The sequence below is a fragment of the Grus americana genome, chromosome 12 (genome assembly GCF_028858705.1).
Source record: "Grus americana isolate bGruAme1 chromosome 12, bGruAme1.mat, whole genome shotgun sequence".
In the NCBI taxonomy this organism is placed as follows: Eukaryota; Metazoa; Chordata; class Aves; order Gruiformes; family Gruidae; genus Grus; species Grus americana.
The window spans coordinates 13968439-13984937 of record NC_072863.1 but is presented as its reverse complement, the minus strand read 5'-3'; the positions used below and the strand labels follow the sequence as shown (position 1 = coordinate 13984937).

At 41.3% G+C, this 16499-nt stretch overlaps 1 long non-coding RNA gene across 1 annotated transcript in view; it reads left to right on the top strand.

The window, feature by feature from the left end:
• Nucleotides 1–16499, top strand: part of LOC129211777 (uncharacterized) — an 89658-nt gene that overhangs the window by 8537 nt on the left and 64622 nt on the right. The gene's annotated exons all lie outside the window — the stretch shown is intronic.

Genomic DNA, 16499 nt, shown 5'->3' with positions numbered 1-16499 from the left:
GCTCAAAAAACTGAAAAAAAATGTAATTAACAATAATTTACATCTCTAACATACATTCAGTGTTATGAGCAGAACCTGCTTGGTTTGAAAGGGGTATGAAGACTGTTACTCTGTTGGGTTACAGAGACCGAGAGCACTGTAGAGATGACACATTTGATTTCTGTAGGGAAGGGGGAAACTGACTGCTGTAACTAATGACGTTCCCTGTTGGCCAGAGGTAGTGTAGAGAAAATGGCAAGTCTGGTGCTGCAGTAGAAAATGTTTAGGCAACGAAGTTGAGTTGAAGAAAAAAGTGTCATGAAAAGCACCCCACTTATGTAGGTTTTAACTTGTTAGACTTTGAGATGTTCCAAACAAGTAAGAAATCTCATCTGAGTGATTGATGGTGCAAGAAGAAAGTTAAAAACCCAAATAAATTTATGGAGAGAAGTTCCTTATATAATTTCCTTATAATACATTATTTCACTTTCTGCTGAAGCAGGTCTGAGCTATATAGATATAGTTAAGTCAAAAGGACCTGTTGTGCTCAGCACTTTTGCAAATTGCACCGCTCAGCGATGTGGCTGAGTATGAACTAATTTGCTCTTAGACCACCTGTTTTTATTTAGGGTTGTTATCCTGATTTGAACAGATTTTTTTATATGTGTTAATCAAGCCAGTAAGAATCAGGGCTTTTCTTTTTAGTGTGACGTTAGCACTTGGTCAAGCTTTAAAGCTGTGCGGCTTTTGACACAGCGGTGAAAGAAATGTGTTGATTCTTATAGTTGTTGTCTGCCTGCCAGCTGTTTTGATCCATCTAATTATTTGAATTCCACAGATTTGGGAGTGAAATGATGCTCCTTTTTCAGAATGATTCAAATAAAGGACTGTGGAAAGTGTGAAATTTCACTGCTCGCAACACAGAAGTTATGTCATAAGAAAGCAACTGAAATCAGTGTTTGGAATAATTATTCTATTATTCTGGTACATGAGTGCTTGTGTGGTCACATAGAACTTGCTCTCCACACTGTGACACAAATCAGCGGAGAGACTGAGCATGGCTGAGAGTCACAGAAGAAAATACAAAATATACTCAAACCCCCTAGGAAAATTGAAACTACTTTGAAATAAACTTTATGGCAGCTGTAGGTGTTGCTCGCACATACCCCGCAGAAGGAGAGGCAAAGGTAGGGTTGACAGGTTGATCCCTGAGGTACCATCTGCTTCTGCCTCTGCTATTACTGCTGAGCAAAAAGCTGGTTCTCTTTGCGTCCTTCCCTTCCATTTTCCTTACTTTCTTTTAAATTGTCAGGGAAGATATCAGGGGACAGTAAATGAAGAAGCAGGTGGGGAAATCTTTTATTGTTGCTGCACAACCTGTTGCTGGGTTTGGGACTGAGGCATAGAATAATTCACTTTATGCAGTTGACTCCACAGATTGGCTCATTGAAGAGGTTGGGTTTTTATAAGTCCTTGAGGATTTTTCTCCTTGGTCAGAGATTCTGTTCTAAGTTGTTCACATTCCTTGTGTTTTCCTCTTGTTTCTCTATTTTTATTTGTACTGCTCTATATATTAAAAGACAAAGAGATTTGATTTTACTAATATCCTTGTGCCTATGCGTGTAGTGTACCCAACATGGAATAAACAGTGATTAAAGACTCTTTTTAGAGGATAACAGAGTGAAGGACATACAGCTTGACTTTGCTGCTAAACCTACACAAGTAGATGAGGAAAGAGCTGATTATTAGGATGTCAAGTAACTGAATTGTTATTCCTTGGAAAGCACCTGAAGTGTTTTTAGATTATATTTTCTTCTGTCAGAGCTGGAACTTTACAATTTTATTTCCTATTTTTGCATGTTGCTGGTGTATTTGCTTTCTGCTTAGTGGCTCAGTGAGAAATGTCCCAAGGTCTCTCCAAGTTGCTATTGAGAGAGGATGAATGTGGAAATGCATTTAAATTCAGCAGTATCTCCTAGTTTGTCATGAACTCTAGCTTTTATTTTTATTTTTTACTGATGGGAGGAAGAGTGAAAGCCATACTCCATTTTTTGCCATTTTCCAGGGTAATTTTGAGCACACCTTAATTGGTATTTCTAGTCTGCTGTGGAAGGATTGAGCAGCCTGTGTATTGCTCGTTCTTCTTTCCACAGATCACCTGCAGGACTTTAGAGAGGCATTACACAGCTGCTCTCTCTATCAGGAATTATGAGAGCTACTCATCCTGCAAACACCAAGAGAGTTCAGAAGGTATTTAGGAGATGTTGGGCCTGTCCTGACTTTGACTGTGATGTGTTGGGTGAGCTGAGGGAAGTCACTGCCCGTGTCTTTTCTTTTTTTGTCTTATTTTGACTTATTTAGATTACCAAATGGCACATGTTTTGTTGCTTCTGTGGGCCAAGTGGCACCTTCACAGCAAGTATTATACTAAACTGATATAGATAATACGTGTCACCAACAGTAGCTGGTGCCAGGGTGCTTGTCCTTCAGCAGTAGAGATGCTGTTTATATGGACCCAGAACTACCCTGGAAGTGTTAGAACTGGATAGATGCAGTGCTCATAAATTATTGCATTATAGGTACACAACCAGATCTGTAAAAAGGACTGCTTCTTGTTACATGTTGGTCTCATACCAAATGAAAATTTTGCTCTAACTTGCAAACCTAGGAAAATGCTTGTCCTGAGAAAGAACTCAAGACAATACAGTGAACATCAAAGTAACCAGAATCCAGCAGAAGAGATTTAAGATAGATTTAACTGTCCCATTTTGGATAAATTGGCGATGAGGAGAAAAACTTTCTTAGGAGAAAATGATGAGAACACATGCTGTTGGAGGCAAAGTTTTAAGGGGCTGCTGATCATGGCAGATAGCAGTATTGTCCCCTCCTTCCGTGTATCATCATGGTACCTCTGGAGAATATGGGACTGAGGATCAGGGAAAAAATGTGCTGTCCACATATATATTTGGTTTTATGCATTCTTCCTATGCATCTAGAGTCATTCTACCTCCTTTTTTGTCTTTAGAGAGAGGCACTATACTAAAAGTTGTAGAGTTTTTTTTTTCTCTACAGATATGTAATGAATTTTTTGCACCATTAAAACTAAAAACTCTTCATTAGCATTTCTACTGATGTCAGCATTTTAGTGTCATATAATCTTATTTACTTTTTCACCACACAAATACACCCTGGGTTTCTGTGTACCATCTGCTGCAGTACTGTGAGCTGGAGGATTGATGGTGCGAGAACACACTCAGAATCTGCTGTTGTTAGAGAAGGAATGTCAAGCTCTGCAGCCGTAGGCTTCCAGTGTAACACAAATATCAGGGGTGGCAAAGAAGGCAAATCACAGAGTGATCACAGAATATCCAGTGTGGGTTTTTAGCTACAAGGACAATCTGAATTTCCCAATTAGGCTGTGGCACATGTTTTGAGCTGTGTAACTTTCCAGTTGACTGAGCGGACCAGATCCGTGCCCTGCAACCTGACATTCAGAAGTTGCGGTAGAATCAAATGAGCAATTTCCAGTTTCCACGCTGAGTGTGTGGATATAAATAAAAAGAAAATGCAGTTAGGAAAGTATTCTTTTATAAATGGTTCCAATGACTTATACAAAGGTCAATTCCATGAAATCTGGTTAAATCTGTAATAGTAACTGTGGAAATGTAGGTAAATATCTCAAACACTGACAACTTTCTTCTGTCTGTCTACGGCTGCGAAGTCTCTGCCTAATCTAGTGATATTACACACTCTTTACCTTGGTATCCAATGTACCTCATTAGGAAAAAAACAGGACATCTTTTCTTTTTCTGTCTTTAAAGATAGCAAAGGATGCAAAATATAATTAGGAGCAATTCTCTTTTCTTATGTGCTTGAAACTAATGAATTCCTTTCTATAGTTAGATCTTTGAAAATCTGGTGAATATTGTAGAATATATCACTGGTTGTGTTGGGTTTGCGTGGCAAGGTTTTGGTAGCGGGGGGGGCTACAGGGGTGGCTTCTGTGAGAAGCTGCTAGAAGCTTCCCCTGTGTCTGACAGAGCCAATGCCAGCCGGCTCCAAGACGGACCCACCTCTGGCCAAGGCCAAGCCAATCAGCTCCTTTGTGATAACATATTTAAGAAGGAAAAAAAAACAGTTAGAGAGAGCTTTTGCAGCCAGAGAGAGAAGTGAGATGTACGAACCTCTGCAGACACCAAAGTCAGTGCAGAAGGAGGGGGAGGAGGAGCTCCAGGCGCCGGAGCAGAGATCCCCCTGCAGCCCGTGGTGAAGACCATGGTGAAGCAGGCTGTCCCCCTGCAGCCCATGGAGGAAGGATGAGGGGGTGTAGAGATTCCACCTGCAGCCCGTGGAGGACCCCATGCCAGAGCAGGTGGAGGCACCTGAAGGAGGCTGCGGCCCGTGGGAAGCCCACGCTGGAGCAAGTTCCTGGCCGGACCGGTGGACCCGTGCAGAGGGGAGCCCACGCCAGGGCAGGTTTGCTGGCAGGACTTGTGACCCCGTGGGGGACCCACGCTGGAGCAGTTTGCTCCTGAAGGTCTGCACCCCGTGGGAGAGACCCCACACTGGAGCAGTTTGTGAAGGACTGTAGCCCGTGGGAGAGACTCCATGTTGGATCAGGGGAACGATGAGAGGAGTCCTCCCCCTGAGGATGAGGAAGCGGCAGAGACACCGTGTGATGAACTGACTGCAACCCTCATTCCCTGTCCCCCTGTGCTGCTGGGGGTGGGGCGGAGGTTGAAGCCTGGAGTGAAGTTAAGCCCGGGAAGATGGGAGGGGTGGGGGGAGGTGTTTTAAGATTTGATTTTATTTCTCATTCCTCTACTCTGCTTTGCTTAGCAATAAATTAGATGAATTCCCTCTCAGTTCAGTCTGTTTTGCTCGTGACAGTAATTAGTGAGTGATCTCTCCCTGTCCTTATCTCGACCCAAGCCTTTTGTTATACTTCTCCTCCCCATCCCGCTGGGGGAGGGGTGAGTGAGCGGCCGCGTGGCACCCAGCTGCCGGCTGGGCCTAAACCACAACGCTGGTGAAAAGAATCTGAGCTTCATATTGCTATAAGAATTTTTGGGTTTCAACAAACCATTGAAAGACAATTTTTCCCTCAGGGCCTGTTAATCACTCAAATTGCTATAAGCCCAATTTTAATGAATCAAGAACATCTTTAATAGCTTTATTTTTTTTATGTAAATATTCATTGTATACAAGAGGTTGAAATAGTAGTGACAAAGTCTAAATAAATTCTAACTCTTCAGAAAACAAAACCAGGCAACCAGATATACATTTCCTATTTAAAATAAGGATGGGTTTGGGGTAGATTGAGCTTGAAAATAGTGAGAACAGCATACTTCTGTTTGCAGAGATCTGCTTGCAGACAGTGATATGCGACTGCTGGAATATTCAGAAAATTGCACGGTAAGAAACCATTTACACTTGGACATTTGGCTGCATATTCAACATCCTCTTAAGAATGCCTTTTCTGAAGGTACAAATTCTGAACTTCTGTGTCTAAAATAAAGAAAACCAAGATGACGCTTTAGGAAGTCACTGTCCAAAAGCCCCATGTTACAGATAACAGAATTAATTTAAAAACTTGACTGTAGTGCCATCCCTGTATCATCTGACATCAGTTAAGCTGTTGATATGATGAAACCACTTTCTTCCATTCTGACCAATACAGTCACATCATCTCCTTAGAATACAATTTCTTTATAGCTGTCCATTTTCTCTTTTTTCTTCAGTAGAAGTTATTGAAACCAGAGACTCGGTCATTTGAGCTGCACTTAGCAGAATGAGGTCTATGGTTAGTGCTTCCAGGCTACATAATAAGCAAATGGAGCAGATTTCTGAAACAATATAAGGGCATTAAAGGAAGCCATGGATTCTCTTGAATGGAACACTTTCTTAGGTGTCTAACAGGAGCTTGTGTGCATTCCTGCCCTGCAGGTTTTTTTTTGGAGGTAAACCACTGTGTTTTGGTTATTTTTTTTTTTTTTGAATTGGTTTAGATAAGAGGCATGAGGCTGTAAGTAGTTTCGGGCCAAAACTTCCCTGTCTTATGTAACTGAACAGCATTCAGCACCCACTGCCTTGAATAATACTGCAATAAATGTGATGTACAAATGCATTAGCAGTGAAGATCCAGCTGAGACCAGGAGTATTAGACACAGACATTTTTGCAGTCTTCCTCTCCTTATTTGCATGACAGAAGCTAATTTTAAAGAAAAAAAAATAGGCCTTACAGAATTCCAAGAGAATAAATAAAGTGAACAATGTTGGTACTATTTTATGATAGTACTAAGCAGTATCAAACAGTAAGTCTCAGCTGGAATGAATCTCTGTAAAAGTTGTTTTTAAAAGTGCAATAAAATTCTAATATCCTCTGAAAGGTTATTATCCAAGTAAAGAAGGCATTTATGTATAAAGCTATGCCAATTTGTCTCGTCAAGATGAGGCTTTTCATGACACCAAATGTGAACTAATTCTCTTTTCACTTATCTTGTGAGTAGCTTTATTCCAATACCACTGAAGTCAATGACAAAACTGCCATTAAATTCTTCTCAAATAATAGCATGGAACTAATGGTAAAATGGCCATGAGATGGCAATTCCAGCTGGCAGCGTTTACAAAGGAGACTTTATGAGGAAGTTGGATAAATTCAAAGCCAAAGTGCAGTAGAAGGTAGCAAATTCTCAATCATTAGACTGGATTTGCAGAAACAGAAAAATTTACTGTAACAAATGAAAAAAACTGACATAAGTTTGTATTAGTGCCATTACATTTAATTGGTGGAATGTAGTAGAACTATGGAGTTATGAGCTGGTAAAGAGGTTTATGGAAACCAATTAAAGTATAAACATTAAGAATGGCTGTACTGAAAGGCTGAGAACAATTGCTAGGCATTTCCTGAGGTTGTGTTCTTTCATAGAGATATTTTAATTGCTAAGGGTAGTGCTCTGAAAAGCAAGTAGCTTATTTTATTGCTTTCTGTTATTTCTGTAGCTACCCACTTACCACTCTAGATTGTAAATAGTTTATTTCTGCTGATTTCGTTGTTTTGGGTTTCTTTAATTTGAAGTTATTTGGGATTATTTTATTTCTCTCTGTATATTCCTTCCATGGGGAAGATGGAAATTCACCTATCACCAGAAATCCACTTGTCTTACTGTGGCAAGCTCTTAAAGAAGTAGTATCATCCACAGAAGATGCTTGTATAGTAGTTCTGGACCAATCTGCCTCTAGCTGCTAGTAATAAGCAGCTGAAGAGAAGGAAAAGCCAGTGCTTGGACTAGTATCCAGTAATAAGCATTTCTGTCACTGAGTGAAGTGTCATATCCAATGAGTCTCTCCTGTGTGATTTAAATGTTTTTGTATCTGGACCTTTGTCTACCCTCATACTTCAGCTCCCCACTTGTAAATTGCGAATAATAGGAATGTTCCTCTTCACAGGCTAATAACTCGATCTCAGAAGCATGTAAGGAGGACAGATATTTCAAAGACAAAGGGACTCATTTATATGACCCTAGATATTATAATATCTAGCTAGAGTGAGAAAATATTTGTCAAAATTTCTTTTCAGGCATGAAGATCCCAAAGAAGCAGCTCCCATACAGTGCTTAGAAACAGAATGCTGATTTCCTAGATTGCAAAATAGAAAGGTGGAGGAGGTGCACAATAAATATATTGAACTGATATAATTTTAGGGTTCAGGGAAAGGTGCAAAACTGAAGAAAAAAGCTATATGCAGCCTCTTCAAATGAAAAACGGTACTATTTTCTCCTTAAAAAAATTATACTGAACAAAGGCAAATCTGGCAAGGCTGCTGTAGGATTATGCGTACTCATTAGTTCCTGTGTAGCTATATCTTCCTATGATTTTGTTTTATATGTGCCACTCTTGAGTTCCACCCCACGATCCTTGTGCTTCTGTGTGAGTGATGGAAAAAGTTCCTAAACGTGCTGCTCCAGATATGTTAACATTTTCATTCTTTATTCAAGTTTCTCCCCATTCAGATCTGTCTTCAGGTAAACTGGTCTTTTTTGCAGTCTCCCTATGCATGAGAATTTTCCCATGCCCTTAATCAGATTTAACTAAGTCCTTAATTGTCTCATTATATTCGGTCAGATTTTCTAATACGATCACTTGCATCACTTAGATGACACAGAGTGGTCATAATCTGGCTGCAAATTCCCTCTGGCATAGAGAAACTGATGGCTGGACAGAATTTGACAGCTTTGAGTTTCCCCTTTCTCTCCAGCATAGTTGCTGGAGGGGAGGGGAATGACAGAATCTGGGAGGGGGTGGATGAGATCAGTTGTGCTACATCAGTCCAAGGCTGGGAAAGAGTATGGCCCAGTGGGTTTCAGCCACCTGTGAGATGCAGCATTGTAAGAGTACCTCCGTGGTTGTGTTTGTTTATGTAACGTGAATGGAGTAAAATTTCACCACAGAAGTTTGGATAATAATTTATGTGTCTCAAATGGGGGAAATATTTAAGCGTCACACTCTGCAAATCCCAATGTCTGTGCTATTTAAGGCAAGTTCTGTTTTTATCAATAGATCATTTGTGACATATGACAAAAAAGAAAGAGAGCCTGCGGCAAAATAGATTTTAGCTAGGTCTGAATTAGATTTTATAGGTCAGCTATTCTCAGTTAATTCAATACCATCTGATTGCTAAAAAGGTACTTAATGAGCCTTAATTAGAAGGGATTTTTTTATCATCATTTAATGCAGTTGCATTTATATGAGCTCAAGGATTGGCAGTAGGTTTTTCTCTTTGTGATTCTTCGGTCTCAGTCTAACAAAGGGCAATAAATGATCCCATCTGCTCCCAGGTTTCCTGACTGATGCTGGTAGTGTAGGCAGCATAAGAACAAGCTTTAGAGAACATATGACCACTGCACAGAAAGAGTCTCAACCTTGAATCCCTTGCTAGCTTGATGAACAGAGAAATAAAGCAATAAATGACACAGTAAGTTGAAATTGAATTTTGCATTTCAAAGGAATAGGAATTTAATGGGATATTCTACTATTTGAAAATTCTTCTATGTTTTCTCTCTCATTCTATTCTCCAGTTTTTAAATTAACTCAAAATATGCTCCATTAATATTATAATGTGGCATAACAGCACAAAAAAAGCTGTTATCTTTCTAAAGAAGATTTAAGAGTAGTTGCTTCTTTGTATTAACTCTATTATCAAACTTTTTGTATAGATATTTCCTTCTTGTCATAACAAGTTTGCCTCTTAAGTATATTGTGCAGTAGTTCCTAAATATGTCATGAATATAAAAGAAGACAGGTATTTTAAAAAAAAGTAAATCAGGAAGTAAACTTTAAAGCAAAATCACAGCATTTTAAATTAAATTTCAAGTATTTGAGAGAAATTAATCCTCAAATATTTGGGAAATGTTTACCATCAAATGCAAGACCTTCCAAAAATATCTTGGTCTTGAAAAACTCCAGCATTTTCAATGTTTTTTTAAAACAAAAAGTGTTTGAAATTTACAAAATTTTTTCTACTGACCAGCCAGATGGAACAAGTTTTGTGATGAGACTCCTAAGAGGCTGCTGCATTATTTTCTCTGGCGTACGCCTGGTTCTGAACACCAACACTCTGTGGTCTTTTAAGTGAAGCATAAGTGGCGTGTACATATAACTAGCCACTGCGCAAGCTTCAAATTACCCAATGCACAAATGTGTTTTTACTGAACTGATATTGGAAATACTAAGGGCAGCCAGACTTGACTGTCAAAAAAAAAAAAAAAAAAGTAAAGGATGTTGACATGACAAAAAATGAACTGGGTTTGAATTATAGTAAATTTATCTTCACCAGGCTCCCAGATGTGCTTCTCTCACAGTTGAATGCTATTAAATTCTATACAATAACAGCCTTGTTAAATTAAATGCTAATTTAACACATCTAAAAGCATTATCACATTTTGTGCTGAATTGTGTTTTTTAATGACTTCAAATCATGTGTGATGTACTTATTGCAAATTTCTGCTGTAGTTGTTCTGGAGAATTTGTTATTTTTATTTATTAAATTATATACTGTTCCCCGTCAACCTTTTACAACCAGCAAAGAAGTCACAAGAGTCAGTGAAGCACAATGACGAAATGAGGGAGAAATAAGGTTGTAATGAAGAAGATGCAATTAGGATTTACAGTACAAATTTCAAGTTACACTTTCAGCCATCAAAATCCTGCTAATTGAAATGCTAGATTAGTCCTGTTGCACTCATAACACTGTTTAGAAGAAAAGGTGTCTTTCTTCTTTAATGAAATTAGCATATATTTCTTTTCAATACACCAAGCTGCTTGAACAACTAACCTTTAACTAATGTGCTAATGCCACTTCCAGTTGATGTACCTATGTAAAATGAACAATGTTAGTGACAGAATACTGAAAACGATTAAGCTGAACTTGTCAGAATTAATAGAAGAGATGGCATCTTCATCTTAGCCAGCAAAGGCTATTAGAATCAAATATTTTCATAAGTAGACTTTGTATCATTTGTGTGCGCTTTAGAAAAGATGCATACTTCACATTCTTGTTTTCAAAAGCTGTACTGAGCTAAGTGATCTGAGTAGATCCCAGCTAGGTTGAGGTAAGAGTTTCCTTCAGGAAACCCACATTCTTTAACACCTTCTCTGGTGTTGCTAGTAAAAGGTACCCTCAGCTCGCCCTCAGGAAGTTAATAAGCTTCCTTCAGATGCTAGACAGCAGGGTACATGCATATTGCCAAGCAGGTCTGACCTTTCAAGTGCTGGTGGACTAAGTATACCCTCAGATTTGTTCATGTGAAAGTGTGAAAGGGCACTCCATGAAAAATACCTGAGGAAGATAAAAGAACGTAATGTAATACATAACATACTGTTCCACAAGCAACAGAGCTAAGTAAATTTCGTTTCCTGCAGATTTTTCTCCCATGTTCTTATATCCAGCTTCCTCTGTGATCTGATTCATTACCACAGTACCATTTCCATCCTTGCAATCCTTCCATATTTGAAATCTTCTGCCTCACACTTGCTCTGGATCTCTCTTATGGACATTCTTATGTTCTTCTATAAAATATGATCACCTGTGCAATATGATAAATATTGCAGACTTCCTGGACAGTGCCTGCTAGCAGCATCTTCTCTCCAGTGTTTGTATCATTTTTTATTGGAGATAACCTGCCATTGTTATTATGGTCTTTTTAAAAATAAAAAGCCAAAATCATTATGCTAATATTATGGTAACCAAACAAAGGTTAAGGCAGACACAGTCCATAAGTGCATGGCTCCATGGCTGGTGTCAATGCCACAACTTTGGGTTCTTTGACATTGGGCGGCCTACACAGCACCGGGCCTGATGAACCCCCATGGGATTCATCTCTCTCAAAGGGGGAAGAGGATCTTTGCCCAGGAACTAGCAGGGCTCATTGACAGAGCTTTAAACTAGGCTCGAAGGGGGAGGGGGATAACATCAGGCTTGCCAGCGACAGGTTGTGGGATGGTGTGCCCAGGTTGGAGAGACAGGGTGCTGGTGAGGGCCCTCAGCCTACTGCTCAGAGATGTGCTGGACACACTACAGCATGCTCGAAGCCTAGAGGAGACGAGCCGGGGGCTCCGGATGCAACAGGAACCAACAGGGTAACCCTGGGAAGATACATCAAAAGAATCCCAGCCACCCCAGCCAATAAGTCAGCCTCATTGGGGGCACAGCTGAAATGCCTCTACGCGAACGCGCGGAGCATGGGGAACAAACAAGAGGAGCTGGAGATGTGTGTGTGCCTGCAAGGCTATGGCCTTATTGGCATTACAGAGACGTGGTGGGATAGCTCCTATGACTGGAGTGTTGGGATGGAAGGGTACAGGCTCTTTAGGAAGGACAGGCAGGGCAAGCGAGGAGGGGGCGTCGCCCTCTACATCAATGACCAGCTGGAGTGCATGGAGCTCCACCTGGGGATGGATGAGGAGCTGACCAAGAGCCTATGGGTCAGGATTAAAGGGAGGGCTGGGGCAGGGGACATCATAGTGGGGGTCTGCTACAGGCCACCTGACCAGGGAGACTGAGCAGATGAGGCCTTCTATAGGCAGATAGGAGCAGCCTCACGCTCACAAGCCCTGGTCCTTATGGGGGACTTCAGCCACCCTGACATCTGCTGGAGGGACAACGCAGCTGAGCGTAAGCAATCCAGGATGTTCCTGGAATGTGTCGATGACAACTTTCTCCTCCAAGTGACAGAGGAGCCCATGAGGAGAGGTGCCATGCTGGACCTTAATCTCACCAACAAGGAGGGGCTGGTAGGGGATATGAAGTTCAAGGTCAGCCTTGGCTGCAGTGACCACGAAATGGTGGAATTCAGGATCCTCAGGGCAGCAAGGAGAGCACTCAGCAAGCTCATTACCCTGGGCTTCAGGAGAGTAGACTTTGGCCTCTTCAGGGATCTAGCCAGGGATCAGGTTAGGAAAGCCAAAGCCCTTGTAGAAATTAGTCTGGCCAGGGATTTTAAGGACAACAAGAAAAGCTTCTCTAGGTATGTTAGTGAGAAAAGGAGGACGAGGGAAAATGTGGGTCCCCTCCAGAATGGTTACCTAGGAGAAAGAGAAGGCTGGGGTACTCAATGACTTCTTTGCCTCAGTCTTCACTGGCAAGTGCTTGAGCCACACTGCCCAGGTCACAGAAGGCAGGGACTGGGAGAATGCAGAACCGCCCACTGTAGGAGAAGATCAGGTTCGAGAATATCTAAGGAACCTGAATGTGCACAAGTCCATGGGACCTGATGAGCTGCATCCCCGGGTCTTGAGGGAACTGGCGGATAAAGTGGCCAGGCCACTCGCCATCATATTTGAGAAGTCCTGGCAGTCCGGCAAAGTTCCCGCTGACTGGAAGAGGGGGAACATAACCCCCATTTTTAAAAAGTGATAAAAGGAAGACCCAGGGAACTACAGGCCAGTCAGTCTCACCTCCGTGCCTGGCAAGATTATGGAGCAGACCCTCCTGGAGACTATGCTCAGGCACATGGAAAATAAGGAGGTGATTGGTGACAGCCAACACAGCTTCACTAAGGGCAAATCGTGCCTGACAAACTTGGTGACCTTCTATGATGGGGTTACAGCGTCCGTGGATAAGGGAAGGGCAACTGACGTCATCTACCTGGACTTGTGCAAGGCATTTGACACTGTCCCGCACAACATCCTTGTCTCTAAATTGGAGAGACATGGATTCGATGGATGGACCACTCGGTGGATAAGGAATTGGCTGGATGGTTGCACTCAAAGAGTTGTGGTCAATGGCTCAATGTCCAAGTGGAGAACAGTGATGAGTGGCGTTCCTCAGGGGTCGGTACTGGGACCGGTGCTGTTCAACATCTTTGTCGGCGACATGGACAGTGGGATCGAGTGCACCCTCAGCAAGTTTTCCGACAACACCAAGCTGTGTGGTGTGGTCGACACGCTGGAGGGAAGGGATGCCATCCAGAGGGACCTTGGCAGGCTGGAGAGGTGGGCCTGTACGAACCGCATGAAGTTCAACAAGGCCAAGTGCAAGGTCCTGCACGTGGGTTGGTGCAATCCCAAGCACGACTATAGGCTGGGCGAGGAATGGATTGAAAGCAGCCCCAAGGAGAAGGACTTGGGGGTATTGATTGATGAGAAGCTCAACATGAGCCGGCAGTGTGCGCTTGCAGCCCAGAAAGCCAACCATGTCCTGGGCTGCATCAAAAGAGGTGTGGCCAGCAGGTCGAGGGAGGTGATCCTGCCCCTCTACTCCGCTCTGGTGAGACCCTGCCTGGAGTACTGCGTCCAGCTCTGGGGTCCCCAGTATAGGAGAGACATTGAGCTGTTGGAGGCGAGTCCAGAGGAGGGCCACGAAGCTGATCAGAGGGATGGAGCACCTCTCCTCTGAGGACAGGCTGAGAGAGTTGGGATTGTTCAGCCTGGAGAAAAGGCGGCTCCAGGGAGATCTAATTGTGGCCTTCCAGTACCTGAAGGGCCCTACAGGAAAGATGGTGAGGGACTGTTTATCAGGCAGTGTAGTGACAGGACAAGGGGTAGTGGGTTTAAGCTGAAGGAGGGTTGATTTAGATTAGATGTTAGAAAGAAATTCTTTACTGTGAGAGTGGTGAGGTACTGGAACAGGTTGCCCAGAGAGGTTGTGGATGTCCCATCCCTGGAAGTGTTCAAGACCAGGTTGGATGAGGCTTTGGGCAACGTGGTCTAGTGGAGGGTGTCGCTGCCTGCAGCACAGGGGTTGGAACTAGATGATCTTTGGTGTCCCTTGCAACCCAAACCATTCTATGATTCTATGATATACTTTACAGATAAACTAACTTACTGTGTTTTGCTGAGAGCTTGCCTAAAGTTTCTGGACTTAGTCAATAACTTACCTATACTTTGTTAAAACAACTTAGATTTGCTATGTCTTTCCCATCTACTGAATTAAAGACAAGATGCTAATCTCAGTAACATATATTGAGATCTTCCTATCTTCCATGTGTTCTGGCTAAGTCTCTGTAGCATTAAAAGTAAATCTTTGTAGTGTATTTCCACTGAGTGATAGTACATTGCTATTGTTTTGGAACTATAGTTGATACTGTATAATTACTACTGTAAGCTCTGTCCTACCAGAAGCCTTCATTAATCAGAAATATTTTGCTCTTCTTTTTATGACTCTTCCTTCCCTTGTTCCACTGACTTCCGCTTTCTTTCTTACTTTGTTTGAATCACTGGCCCAGAGCAGCTATAAAGTGTAGACATTTATATCAAAAAACAAAGAACAGCAAATTCCACACTGGGCAATGTAGGCAGTCATTTGTTTGTTTGCATGCTGAGAAACCTGCCAAAAGTACCAGAACTTCTCTCTAGTGAATAATGTAATAAATTAGATTTCATCACTCTGTAATCACAGATCCATGAGAACTGGATATAAAAATCTTTCTTCAAATATTTCTCAATGGAGACTATCATGGTATACACACCAACTGTTTGAAAATGTACTTGCTTATTAGATGTCTGTGTTTGCTTTTCAAAAAAACCCAGTCTCTTTTACCTCAAAAGCTGCGTGGAAGCTCTGCTTGTTATTAGCTAATAAAAATGCATAAAGAAAAGATGACTGTAAAAGTAGGGCATATTTGTAAGCATCTGCTACATTTATGTTTTCTAAATGTGTCCATTTGAGTAGGCAGATCCACAATTTAGCTGAAATAAAGCAAGAGCAAAAAAGACTTTAAAAATATTCTGATTTTCTTTTGAAAATTTCACATTTTTCATACATCAAAATATAAATAAATAGATGAGGAGGACTCAAGATGTTCAAGAAGAGGCAATGAAGCTGATATGGTCTGGGAACCTGAAAGTGACTTGTATCCTATTTATTGATGCGTTTGCATCTTTAAGTATGCAAGCCAGCTGATGGAGGGCCAGATGTGCTGGGATGCATCAAATGTTTAAAGTATGGCGGTCCAACATTGCTGAAGAGCATGCTAGAGCCATAGCAAATTGAGAATGTAGCCTCTAGCTTATGAGCTGATTTTCTGAAGTATTAGTTCCTCAAGAGTTATGTCAAAGCTGTTAGTAAAGTTTGAAACAGCTCAACAAAGGAATGTATCTGGTGGATCAACTGGTATCCTACCCTTCTGCATGGAAGATTTAAGACATTCCAAATGAGATTATAAAGTGATAATTTTTAAGTCCTTGGTGTTTTTTAATAATAGTGCTAGGTACATGTTGCATTTTAGTGATCACTGTGAGCTGGCAGGAAGACATGGAAATGGGTAAAATCAAGGGAAGGTACCTGTAGACAAACTGTTCAAGAAAATGTTCTGCTTGACAGAGGGGTCTCACATAGTGCCCTTTTCTTTTGTGGCATCAGCTCCCTGTTTACAGCTCAGGGATCTATGGACCTTAAAGGTTCTTTGGTGGGTTCCTTTTGATATGTTTCAGAAAGTAGGGTTTTTTTGGAGGGGTGTGTGGCCATTTTTGTATGTAGACAGCATGCTAAGTTTCAGAATCCTCTTTTATTGTTTTAAATATAGCTCGTTGGCATTATTTCCCCTCTTTAATTAAGTGATAACTACAGCTTTGTGCAAGAGGCTTTTTACTTCTAATAGTCTCTTTTATTCTGCAGTTCAAAAGCAACATCTTTTTTTTCCCCTTCTTTTAATATAGTCTTGAAAATTTTTATACAATTACTGTGAGCTTCAAATAATGGTATTTTTTAATAGTCTTCCTATCATGGATAAGCGTTTATACCCTTTTAGCTGCTCCTTTTTGTTTGCTTTCAGAAAGCTGCTTCTTTTTCATATAATCCTCTCCTTGGAGTTGAAAGTTACTGTGGTTAATTTGTGTGTGTGTGTGTGTGGCTTCTTCACACCTCCAAAGACACTGAAATCAATTTTGAATTGAAGATTTGTCCCTATTTAGAAAGTGGGCCTTCAGTAATTGCAGCTCGTGCTGGGACCAGTGCGCTACTAAGGGAGTAATGAAGAACTGATTTTGCTTTTCCGGATTCTCCTTTTTATCAACCAATAACT